The sequence below is a fragment of the Pseudorasbora parva genome, chromosome 2, assembly GCF_024679245.1.
Source record: "Pseudorasbora parva isolate DD20220531a chromosome 2, ASM2467924v1, whole genome shotgun sequence".
Classification (NCBI taxonomy): domain Eukaryota; kingdom Metazoa; phylum Chordata; class Actinopteri; order Cypriniformes; family Gobionidae; genus Pseudorasbora; species Pseudorasbora parva.
In genome coordinates, this window is record NC_090173.1 from 33,612,020 (window position 1) to 33,624,730 (window position 12,711).

At 37.4% G+C, this 12,711-nt stretch overlaps 1 protein-coding gene across 3 annotated transcripts in view; it reads right to left on the reverse strand.

The window, feature by feature from the left end:
• LOC137041285 (protein phosphatase 1 regulatory subunit 29) overlaps positions 1-12,711 on the reverse strand; it is a 129,041-nt gene that overhangs the window by 11,684 nt on the left and 104,646 nt on the right. The window lies entirely within an intron of this gene.

A 12,711-nucleotide genomic window follows, 5' to 3' on the forward strand; every position in this document is an offset into this window, starting at 1 on the left:
AAATATGCACAAATATTTTATTTATGTTATATGAAATATAAAACAAAAAATATGAAATGTAAGATTATATAAACACAAACTATAACAAGAATATCACCTAATTTAACAAACATAAATTGAGTATTGAATACATAAAATAAAATAATATTTTTGAGTATCTAAATGTATTAATTGATCCATATTTTTCATTGCTGCCAATGAGGAGATGGCACACAAGCTGGCATATAAGCATGAAAGTTTGTTTGCATAGTGGTTGCTGTAAACTCCTGTATAAAATCTGAAATGAAATGAAACCAGGGAAACCAACTGCAATTTGGACCATTTCCAAAACAAATCATTTAGTAGCTGAATAGGAATAGTGCCCTACCCTTGAATTTCATTGTCTTAATCATTAAAATGGTAGTAAATGAGCCATGCACCAGAATAGGGATCATTTATCTCACCCTGCCACATATCTGTCAGGCCTCCATATAGACAGCAAGAGGGGATTGTGATATGACAAACATCATTAATCAATAAGCCATGCAAGGTTTCTGGTTTCCGAACAGCATTCCAGAACTGTATGCCAGAGAGGAAAATATGTACAGAAATGGGGGATTAAAATGCTTTTGCATTGTGCCAGACGTCATTCTCTGAACGCAATGGAAAATAGAAAACATTTAAAAACTGCACAGACTTAGACATGCAGCTCTATAAAGATAAGTCCATAGCTTTTGTTTATATGTTCTAGCCTTGGGTACCATCTGTAAACACTCAAGAAACAGTTACAAGAATATGTAATTTTATCCTGGTAGTAAATATCATTCGATTTTAGTCAGAATATGAGTCTGATACTGCTCCATTGGACTGTGAATATGTGGCGTGTTTAAACTGAATCAGGAAAGAAAATGCCTCTGCACTCATTTGAATAGACCTACAACCAATCAAAGCAACGGAGTAAGCAACGAGCGATGCATAGTTGTCAACAGAACTTAACTGCACCCACGCTGGAAGAAGAAGAAGATATATATACACTATAAAAAAAAATTATTAAAAATAAAGTTATCTGGTTGCCTTAAAACTTTGAGTTAATTTAAATAAAGAATTTGAGTTAATACAATGAACATTTTAGAGACTCGAGAACCTTTATTCAAACATTGTTAAAATATTTTTTTTTTTTATAGAAACATTTTTGGGTAATTATGTGTTTTATTTGTAATGTCGGAGCCAAATTGTGCTATTTTCATGATGTATCAAATTTTTTTTTTTGGTTCAGATACAATATAATTTTAAGTATCTATTTATTAAACCAATTTCCTTTATTTGTATCAAACTCAATTTTTTTATTTCAATAAACTCAAAATTTTAAGGCAACCAGGTTACTTACTTTTTTAAGGTTAAACCAACAATATTTTTTTACAGTGTAGAGATCAGCCGGTGTTGTAAAAAGATTTTAAGGATACTGGGAGTACTTACCAACACGATTATTTTTGATTTTTTTGAGAGAAATAATAAAGGTGAATGCATATACGAACAAGTTCTACAGTGGCTTCAAACACAAAATCTAGGTTGTAAAAAGAGGTCCTGGAACCAAGCTACAGTATTACCATGAAGGCCAAGGTTGTTAAACCATTCTTTGACACAGATAAAATTTCCTCTTCTTTCTCCCACTTCTTGCTCTCTCTGTATTTTCTCCTCTTTGTACCCACTGCGTCCCATCATTCTGTTGTATTTCTTTTCAGTCTCTCAATTAATCATAGAAAAACATATTATGAATGAAAATGTTTGCCAATCTAGAATGAAACGTGCCCCGAGAGTTATTAGAGATCATCTGCTACTGTTTTTAGATCACTACCATTTCCCACACTGCAAAATATTAATGAAACAAGAACAATGACAGTTTTAATGAAACCTGCAGTCGCAAAACCGTCCTAGCAAATGCTTTCAGGCAACATTTGCAGTCTGATCATGCCTATATCTCCATGCCCCTCCACCTTTTCTCACTTGTTCCTCTCTTTCTCACTCTCCCTTCCTTCCTCAGCCCTCCAGAGATGTGATCTGGTTTGGTGCTCCACATAGTGAGGCCCAAAGGAAGCTTTAATTAGGGCTGGGGCTAAGGCAAGGAGGTGCATCCCAATGAGAGCACAGTCTGTGTGTGTGTGTGTGTGTGTGTGTGTGTGTGTGTGTTTGAGAGCGAAAGAGACAGGCAAAATAAACGAAGAATTATAACACAACCTCAGTGGGATAGAAATTGCTTGTTTGTTTTGCAACTCAATACCTTTACACCATGAGATATTGATTGACTGCACACAAAGTGTTTGCTCCTGCTTTTATTAATTTCGTACAGTCGTCAGATCAACAGACAGATTGGCATCTGCTCTAAACTTGGAAAGTGGTCTTGTTAGGAGTGCCAATTACTGATTAATGTCTCTCCAAGATCATTACCTAATTAGTTACTTATGACGATATCTAAATGTCATCTGTGCATGCAGAGGGTCAACATTTAAGTACAGGTAGGTCAATTTTATATTGACAGCATTTAATAAGTAAAGTTTATTTTTTCCCCTTAATCTTTCCATCTGCCAGCTTATTATTTTGAGTAAATCTTAACAGGGCCTGAGTGGGAGGCTTGCTGCATGGAAGTGTAAAAAGTCTCATTTCAGATTAGTGTGTGGTATGTGCCATGGTTTCATGTGATACAGCGAGATATACCAAGACACAAGAGCCTTTGATAATATATGTACAGCGTAGGCGCAAAACAACACACACCTTGCCAGGGTTTCGCTTTGTGTGGTGGTGATGGCTAAATCTGAAATCCCCAGAGCACACACAAACATACATTACAAGCTTGTATGGAGACAAACTGGCAGTTGCACTATACGTCTCAGCTGTGATTTGAATTTTCCCAAGGATCAGGTGCAAAAATCTTCCTTTTGTATAAACAATATGTATGTATATGAGACATGTAGGATAATAAATATGAGGAGTAGAGAAGTAAAGAAAACAAGAGCATATTGAAAGATTTGGCAATGGTTCCTAGTGTTGGTGGGAGATTATTTCTAGATGACTCCTGAAGGTTGGAGAAGGGTTTTGACTCTGCTTGAGTCACGTCCTCGTTGCTGCTGACTAGAACAGCACTGAGAACAGCTGTTAAAAGGACCAGCACAACACCATGGTCTCATGGTCTCTATTGACAGGTAACTTGGACAGTGTTGACACTGATGCAAAGGAGCAGGCTGGCCATGCTTTCCCTTCCCACTATTTTGGAGGATATGTCAGGGAGTGTGAGGTGATGTGAGGCGGTTCGAGGCAATGTGAGCTTATAAGAGGTGATATGAGTCGATTTGGAGCAGCGTGACATGGTGTGAGGCGGTCTGAATATGAGGTGTTGTAACTGTATAAGGATATTTACATGCAATTGTAAGATGTTTAAAATAATACATACAGACCAGCATTTACAATTTTAAAAGTTTGAATTTAAATATACTTTTCATGAAAATCTATATTAGCAATTTATTTTTGCACATTCATTAAAAATGTTGTGAAACATATGATGTTTAAAGCAATGTGAATCAGCGTGGCTGGATACAAACCTGTCTGATGGAATGCAAGATGATGCGAAGCAGTTTGAATCAAATTAAGGGTATAGAGCAGTAGGAAGTATGAAGCAAGGTGAGAGTGTAAGGTGATGTGAAGAGGTCTGAAACAACGTGAAGCAGAGTAGCATGATGTGAGGCCGTCTGAATCGATCGCTGTGAAGCGTGTAAGGTGATCTGAGACTGTGTGAGGGTTGCTTGCCTCTGATGAAGCAGAGCTCAGCCAATATAGACTAACATCTGCAGAAGGAGTCATGCCAGGCCTCTAACAAACCCATAAGGATCATATGTTTGTGCACCACACACCTGCTGCTGCAGCCTCTCACAACATCACTGTCCTTAAAGCAGGGCTTTAGAGATGTGTCTATACACAGTCATGCACACACTGTTTAGTAAGTGGGGATGATTAGAAGTCATGTTTTTGCACCTGTATGAAAAAGTGACTAGTCATGAGGATTACGTTTGTGAAAAAGCTGCGTGTCTGCACATGTGCAGAAAAGATTATTGTGTGCTGTTTGTGATTAGTCCGTGCAAGTATATGTGAGGGAGTGGGGTAAGATGTGTCAGTGAGTGACCTGCACTCCTGCAGGATTATGGTGGGACTCGATGCAACAGACTGCGGGGCGGGACAACATTTTATGTGGGTGGGGGTGGCGGGACAATACAATTATTTGCGGGACTCACGCAACATAAATATCTAAAAATAAAATACCAAAAAAACAAATAAATTATTATTCATCTATTCACACAAGCAACAAGAACAACCAAAGTAAAATAAAAATGATTTACAGTTGCAAATATAGACGGAGCGTGTGTAAGCTAGCCTTCTTCTGCCTGCTGCTGCTTCTGATTGCTTTTAGAGGGAAAAGCTGCTCATATCTGCTGGTCTTGGATACGTTTTCTCTGTAATAATAACATATTGGTGAAACAGATTTGACAAAGGATCCAGTGCGTATCTGTATTTGTGTTGTATTTGAGAGCATCAAAGGTTTCTATTTACTGCATTGAGCAATGTATTTAATAATAAAAAAACTGTTGATTTCTTGAATGCAATGGCCAATGTTTAAGTAAGAATCAACTTATCAGACAAAAGTTTTTGTTCAGTGCCGAGTTCTGCATGCACACAAATCCTCTCATTAAAAAATGTGTTTGTTACATTTATATAGCGCTTTTCAAGGCAAAACGCTTTACATTGAAGGGGGGATTCTTCTCAAACCACCACCAATGTGCAGCATCCACCTGGATGATGCGACAGCAGCCATATTGTACCAGAACGCTCACCACACACCAGCTGATTGGTGGAGGGGAGACAGAGTAATGAAGCCAATCATTACATGGGGATTATTAGGAGGCCTTGATGGACAGGGGGGCAACAGGCAAAATTGGCCAGGATGCTGGGGTTACACCCCTACTCTTTATCGAAGGACATCCTGGGATTTTTTATGACCACAGAGAGTCAGCACCTCGGTTTAATGTCTCATCCGAAGGACAGTGCTCTTTGTCCGTTTAGTGTCTCCATCACTATACTGGGGTGTTAGGACCCACACAGACCACAGGGTGAGCACCCCCTGCTGGCCTCACTAACACCTCTACCAGCAGCATAGTTTTTCCAGTTGGTCTCCCATCCAGGTACTGACCAGACTCATCCCTGCTTAGCTTCAGTGGGAAACCAGTCTTGGGCTACAGGGTGATATAGCTGCTGGCACAAACCACTGCACAATAAATCAAATAAATACAAATGAAGACAATGTATTTGTAGACAAGATGTAAATAAATTATTAATTGTGCAGTGTAGACCGCTTCATTGATTATAACAGAACTTTGGGAAATCGCGATTAAGTAAAATGAGTGACAGGAGCCTCCATTCTTCATGAAAGATAAAGATAGAAATGCACACAGGAAAAAAAAAAAAACGGGATTAAGATGACAGACATTCTCTGCAACTATTACAAATCACCAGAGGTCCCCCGATAATGAAATTTAGTGCGAACAGGACTTATGCTTCCTTTTCTGTTAAAATGAACAGTGGTTTGTGAATGTAGATTCTTTAATAACAAACAAAGAAACAAATATCAGAAGCGTTTATGCTGGTATATGTAGCTTGAGGCTCATGGAAATGTCATGGACATACTGCATAAAATCTGCATAAAATCTATGTATACTTTTACCTGCAGGTTTTGCGGGCCGGAGCGGGACAAAACATTCATGTTGCGGGTGGGAGCAGGGAGAGGGTAACATGTTTTTATGGGAAAAGGACATAATTCTGTGGGAGCGAAACTGAAAAATCCATTCCACGGAATGGGCAGTGATTGGCATATTTTAAACTTTGTTTGTCTAATGTAAAAAAAAAAAAAAAAAAAAAAAAAAATACAAATGTAAAAATATACAATCTATGATAGTGTGTTCCATTCCCAATGTATTAAACCCATGTAAAAAAAAATTCAGACATTTTTCAAAAAAATGTTTTAAACTATTTTAAATTAATACGATTTTAAATGATTAGCTTTACACGATTAGCTGTGAATTATTAAATAAAATATACATTTTATTGTATTATAAAGTAAAATATCTCCCCCAAAATATAAGCTGTTGAGTAGTGTGCTATTCTTTGGGGAAAGCTGTGCCAGTGGCTCAAATAATGATAATAATGAACCTTGCCTTTTAATGAAATATATATATATATATATATATATATATATATATATATATATATATATATATATATATATATATATATATATATATATTATATATATATATATATATATATATATATATATATATTATATATATATATATATATATATATATATATATATATATATATATATATATATATATATATATATATATATATAACAAATACTTTTCAAAATTAACATGGCACTACACTCAAAATTTAAGAATATTTAAAAAAATCACCAGCACTATAATGGGATTGTGTTAATTTTTTTTTTTTTTTGTTTCATGCTAATTGATCACATATTCACTCCTTGATGTGAGGCAAGTTGTGTTATTGGACTTTTTTGATAACTAATTTTCCTATGATTCTTTGTTATAGACTGCTTTCAACTGAAATGAAAGGTGACTTCTTGAAACATAATCAATGTAGGTGTATTCGTTTTACCTCTAATTTCTTCTTGCCTAGAGCACAACTTAAGTAAAAAATGGCACAGTTTACCCTCGCTCCCCTATTTTGAGAAAGACAAGTTTAGAAGACCCCGAGGCTGACTGCCACCCCGTGACTACAAGTCTTTCAATTAATGCTTGTACTTTCCCCAGAGACAAAATGAAGGACAGATTGAGAAACAGCTGAAGAATCTGAGTCCGAGTAAGAAAAGCTGCCCAGCCTCTGATCTGTGAGTGAGGTTTAGACTGTGTAAGTGAACTTCATCCTTCCCGTGGGGAGTATGTTCTGTTTGAGACTTAAAGTGCTAACAGGCAACACTGTGGTAAACAAGATACAACTCTTTTCTTCAGCTTTGTCAATGGCACATCTACAATTGGAAATGCTCTCTCTCACACAGACACACAGACACACACACACACACAGACACACACACACACACACACACAGACACACACACACAGACACACACACACACACACACACACACACACACACACACACACACACACACACACACACACACACACACACACACACACACACACACACACACACTGCTGTTCTCCCCAGCAGGGAGGTCTGCACTCCCTTCTCTAATTAGAGCAGATTGATCCCTGTGCATTGTGATTTCGTTCGGTCCACTGCATAATGTTTTATGTTTGGCCCCTAGGCTGTGGTGTGTGTGTATACATGTGTGTTTATGAAAGCATAAGTTGTTTGTTTTTGAAATCCTGGACAAGTGTTCATCTAATCAGGAAAGGTTTTACCGTTTAAACGGTTATGGGTGTTCTGGGTCTGATTCTTTAATTTGAAATTTGCTCAAAAGGAAAGGAAACTAGTTTAAGCATGGTGTTAGCCACATTGAAGTCATTCAGGCATTAGCTTGTACACCTTAAATACAACATCAATATTTTTTTGAAGTTGTATTTTGAAATTAATCTAGATTAAAATGGCTCATCTGAATTCTGCCGAAGGCTTTCAGAATGTGTGTGCTACCCTCTCACATACGTTATGCTAGGGGTGTAACGGTACAGATTGCTCACAGGTCGGTTTGTATCACGGTGTAAGGTTCACGGTTTCGGTACGGTTCTGTATATACTATCTTCAGGGAAAAAGGACTACTGTCAAATAAAAATAAAGTAAATAAGAACAAATAGCTTAAATACAAGCAGCAGCACAAAAAAATGCTTCAGGTAGGTCTAACATTAGTTTTTAGGTTAAAATTTTTTTGAATAATGTAAAATGTAAATTAATGTAAAATGTAAAATAATTGCATATTAATAATTGCATATGTAAAATAATTGCATAGTTTAAATTAAAAATTAACCCTTATTAAATTTAGTATTGCGGTAAAATGGTAACCGTCCCAACCCTATTTGAGATGTTTCTACACCTTCATTTGAGTCTAGCTTTGTTTAATTATACTGATTGGACTTGATTAGGAAAGTCACACACCTGTCTATATAAGACCTTACAGCTCACAGTGCATGTCAGAGCAAATGAGAATCATGAGGTCAAAGGAACTGCTTGAAGATCTCAGAGACAGAATTGTGGCAAGGCACAGATCTGGCCAAGGTTACAATACAAAAAAAAAAAAAAACTCTGCTCCACTTAAGGTTCCTAAGGGCACAGTGGCCTCCATAATCCTTAAATGGAAGATGTTTGGGACAACCAAAACCCTTTTTAGAGCTGGCTGCTCGGGAAAACTGAGCTATTGGGGGAAATGAGCCTTGGTGGGAGAGGTAAAGAAGAAGAACCCAAAGATCATTTTGGCTGAGCTCCAGAGATGCAGTCGGGAGATGGGAGAAAGTTGTAGAAAGTCAACCATCACTGCAAATCATGGTGGTGGCAGCATCATGCTGTGGGGGTGTTTTTCAGCTGCAGGGACAAGACGACTGGTTGCATTTGAGGGAAAGATGAATGCGGCCAAGTACAGGGATATACTGGACGAAACCTCCTCCAGAGTGCTCAAGACCTCAGACTGGACCCTATGCACACAGCTAAAATAATGAAGGTGTAGCTTTACAACAACTCTGTGACTGTTCTTGAATTGCCCAGCCAGAGCCCTGACTTAAACCCAAGTGAGCATCACTGAGACCTGAAAATGGCTTCCATCAACATTTACCATCCAACCTGACAGAACTGGAGAGGATCTACAAGGAGGAATGGCAAAGGATCCCCAAATCCAGGTGTGAAAAACTTGTTGCATCTTTCCCAAAAAGACTCCTGGCTGATCAAGGTGCTTCTACTAAATACTGAGCAAAGGGTCTGAATACTTAGGACCATGTGATGTTTCAGCTTTTCTTTTTTAATAAATTGGCAAATATGTCAACAATTCTGTGTTTTTCTGTCAATATGGGGTGCTGTGTGTGCTTTAATGAGAAAAAATAATATACTATATATACGAATATATATATATATATATATATATATATATATATATATATATATATATATATATATATATATATATATATATATATATATATATATATATATATATATATATACTAATGGCATATTCCATGGATTATTTACCTTCACCGTGAGTCTTATACAGCGTTTCTCTAAGCAAAAACAAACATGTACCTCCAAAATAACAACTGTTGAACTGTATTTTAAGTAGGGGAAAAAATCATGCATTCAGTTGTACAAATTAAGTTCAAAATTATTTAATTGTATTTTTTTTTTATGAAACTGTCAAAGCTACTTAACAAAAAAAAAAAAAAAAAAGCATGATGATCACTATGGCTGTGAAATTTTGTTTATTCTATTTGATTGATTATCTATGCACACGGATCAATAAAAAACTAAATTTCTTTGGCCATGCCTCATCTTGCCTAGAGCACCATGTGAGGCCACTATGGCACTGGTGCTTCCTCAAAAAAAATAACATAAAAAAACACCCCTTATAATATTAATATAATGCCCCTGGCTGAAATTAGGTAAAAGATTCTGCATTTGATCATCTGTGGCTGCAGTCGAAAACCATGGCTAACCAAGCAGACTGATTCCTAACACACACACACACACACACACACACACACACACACACACACACACACACACACACACACACACACACACACACACACACACACACACACACACACACACACACACACACACACACACACACACACACACACACACACACAGGCAGTGCACACAGGCAGCACTGATGCAGCTGAGCAATAAACTATGTCTATCTTCTTCATAGGGGCTGTTCATGGGAAGTTTGCCCATTCTGTTGAGACAGCCCCTTCTGTAGAGAAGTTTGGCCTAGCAGGGGAATCCAGACGCCAGGGATCAGACCGGGGCAGCACTCACTGCCCCATGGGAGAGAAGGAACTGAGCAGATAAGGGAAAGAAATTAGGTCTACATGTCCCATCATGCCTCGCTAAAGGATGGAGCTGTGTGACCCAGTTCTCAGCATCTCAGGTGTCCACAGAGAGAGGCGAGGAATGTCCCAAATCCTGCATTTAACCACACCACAGAGTATTTAACATACATTCCTGCCCTTCACACACACTTGATGACACACATGCTGTCACTTCTGCCCTATAACTTCACTGTCTAACATACAGCAAGCTGCACTTCACACACTAACTCATGACTTGACTTTCAGCTCTTAAACTTAGCATTTTCTGTCTGCAGGGCAGTATTTAACTATTTTTATGAAATGATATAATCCAGAAACACTGCACTCATACTGAAGTAGTTTGGCTTACATAATTCATCCCACAGGGTAAGATTGACAGCAATTCTTTTTAAATTTCTAAATTCACGAACCCTTTCCCACCATGTGCAAGTACTGAATAACAGCACACATTTATTGGAAATTTAACTGAAAATCTCTGAAAAGCTGTGGTCTAGGAGTCCAGTCCTAATTTGGGTGCTGGCAGATACAGTTTATCCAATCCTATCTATGTTGTATCTATAAATAAAAGTGGCAAAAGGCTTAAAATAACATTAAAAAAAAACAAAAAAACAAATCTTGTTTAGAGCCTGTCTGTAGCCTGCCTCAGCTGTCTAACATTACTGGTCAATGTGATTGAGATGGCCAATCAAATCAAAGAAGGCAGGCTTATTGCAGGTTTATTGATGAAGTCAATATTTAACAGTCCTTCCTTCTATAAAATCAAATACCAAGTTCTGGCATGAAACTCAAGATGGCACAGGCTGATAGGTCATTAACTCATTTGGTAGCGATCCAATCATCATCTACATATAGCACAGGTGATTGGTTGCTGTTGCATCAGCGGTTATTTCATGTATGTTACATGTGCAGCAGCAGCATGCCTTACATGCTCACAGCCAACCCAGCCTCACAGAAAACAGAGAAATGAACAAAGACCCTTAATTCAAAATCTGTGGTAGTTTCACAGAATCTGCAAAAATTCTGTAATGGGTCCATGGAAGAATGTGTGCTAAAACACTTAAGCAAATGCATATTGTTCGTCCAATGTAACTTATTTCCATGTCAAATAAATCTAATAAATCAGAAGTCAATGACAGTATACAGACGTGTTGGGCATGGTTATCATCATGATGAAACTATATAATGGATTGAAACTATGATTTTGCCATTTTGGCATGGAGAGTGATTCTCGATGTAATCATCCAACATAATTGTATTTACATTTCTTTTCTTTTTTAATTTACGGTATTCAGACACGTTTTGAACACGTAAACCAACCCCTTCCCTAAACCTACCCATTTGTGTATTATAAAAAATATATATAACAACACACACACACACACACACACACACACACACACACACACACACACACACACACACACACACACACACACACACACACACACACACACACACACACACACACACACACACACACACACACACACACACACACACACACACACACACACACACACACATTAGTCGACATTGTAAGACATTAAAACTTCATCTGTTACAATGGTTATTGTAAACAGATCATGTGGCCACAATTATGAATATGGGACTACTACTGACACATTTTTTATGTATTTTATGTGTACATAAAATTGCAATAAAGAAAGAATTGCAATAAAGAAAAAAATGATTTAAGGTTAAAACACGAAGCTGTTGGCGTCGCAAGACACAACCCAAAGCAACGCGTTATGGTAGCAATGTCTTGGCCTTATGATATGTAAAAATAAACCTTTAATAAATTACTTACAAGTGATTTGCTACAAAAGTGCTGTCTGAACGTGTGTGATGCGCTAGAACAGACCTCATGCATTGGCCCTGCCCTGTCATTGGCCACACTTCATGTCCACTTGCGGTCTTGTGGACTTGACCACAATGACAACGGTGTGCACCTGTCCATTAAGTATACAAGACTACAGGGCACATATATAAGCTATTATATCAGATTTGTCTTATTTTAAATAAATACAAAAACAAAGATTACAAATTAACTTTAGTAAGAAATATACTTTTGCTATGGTTTGCTATATTTTGCAACTCTCTAAATAGTGTTGATAAGCCAACTAGTAAGTACACTAAAGGCCTTTGCACACTGAGTCCGCAATTCGCATGCGAAATTTACGAACGTCAAAAAATAAATTCGACCTCACGTTATGCCAATCACAGTTGCACACTGCCTCCGAAACTTTCGTCCGTCAAAAAGAGAGACGTTTTGACAACTCAGAGCCACCATACATATTATTCTAGCAAAAATAAAACAAATATTATTATATCACAGGTATAATAATAGCACATCAAGTGAATTATTTGCTCAAGAGCTCACTCTTCAAAAACAAAACTGTTTTCCAATTGCTGACTTCTGACATGGAAAACTGACTCCAGGATTTCATTGTCAATACTGATCTCGCTACTGCGTCAAAGTCAAACTGTGCTCATTCTAGCTAATTCTTCCAGTTAATAACAAAAATAACAAATTCTTTTGGCTGTATAACACAGCCTTTTCTGTATAAAAAAAGAACTGGAGGGGCTGCTCATGCTGGCAAACTCATCTTCTCACTCTCTCTAA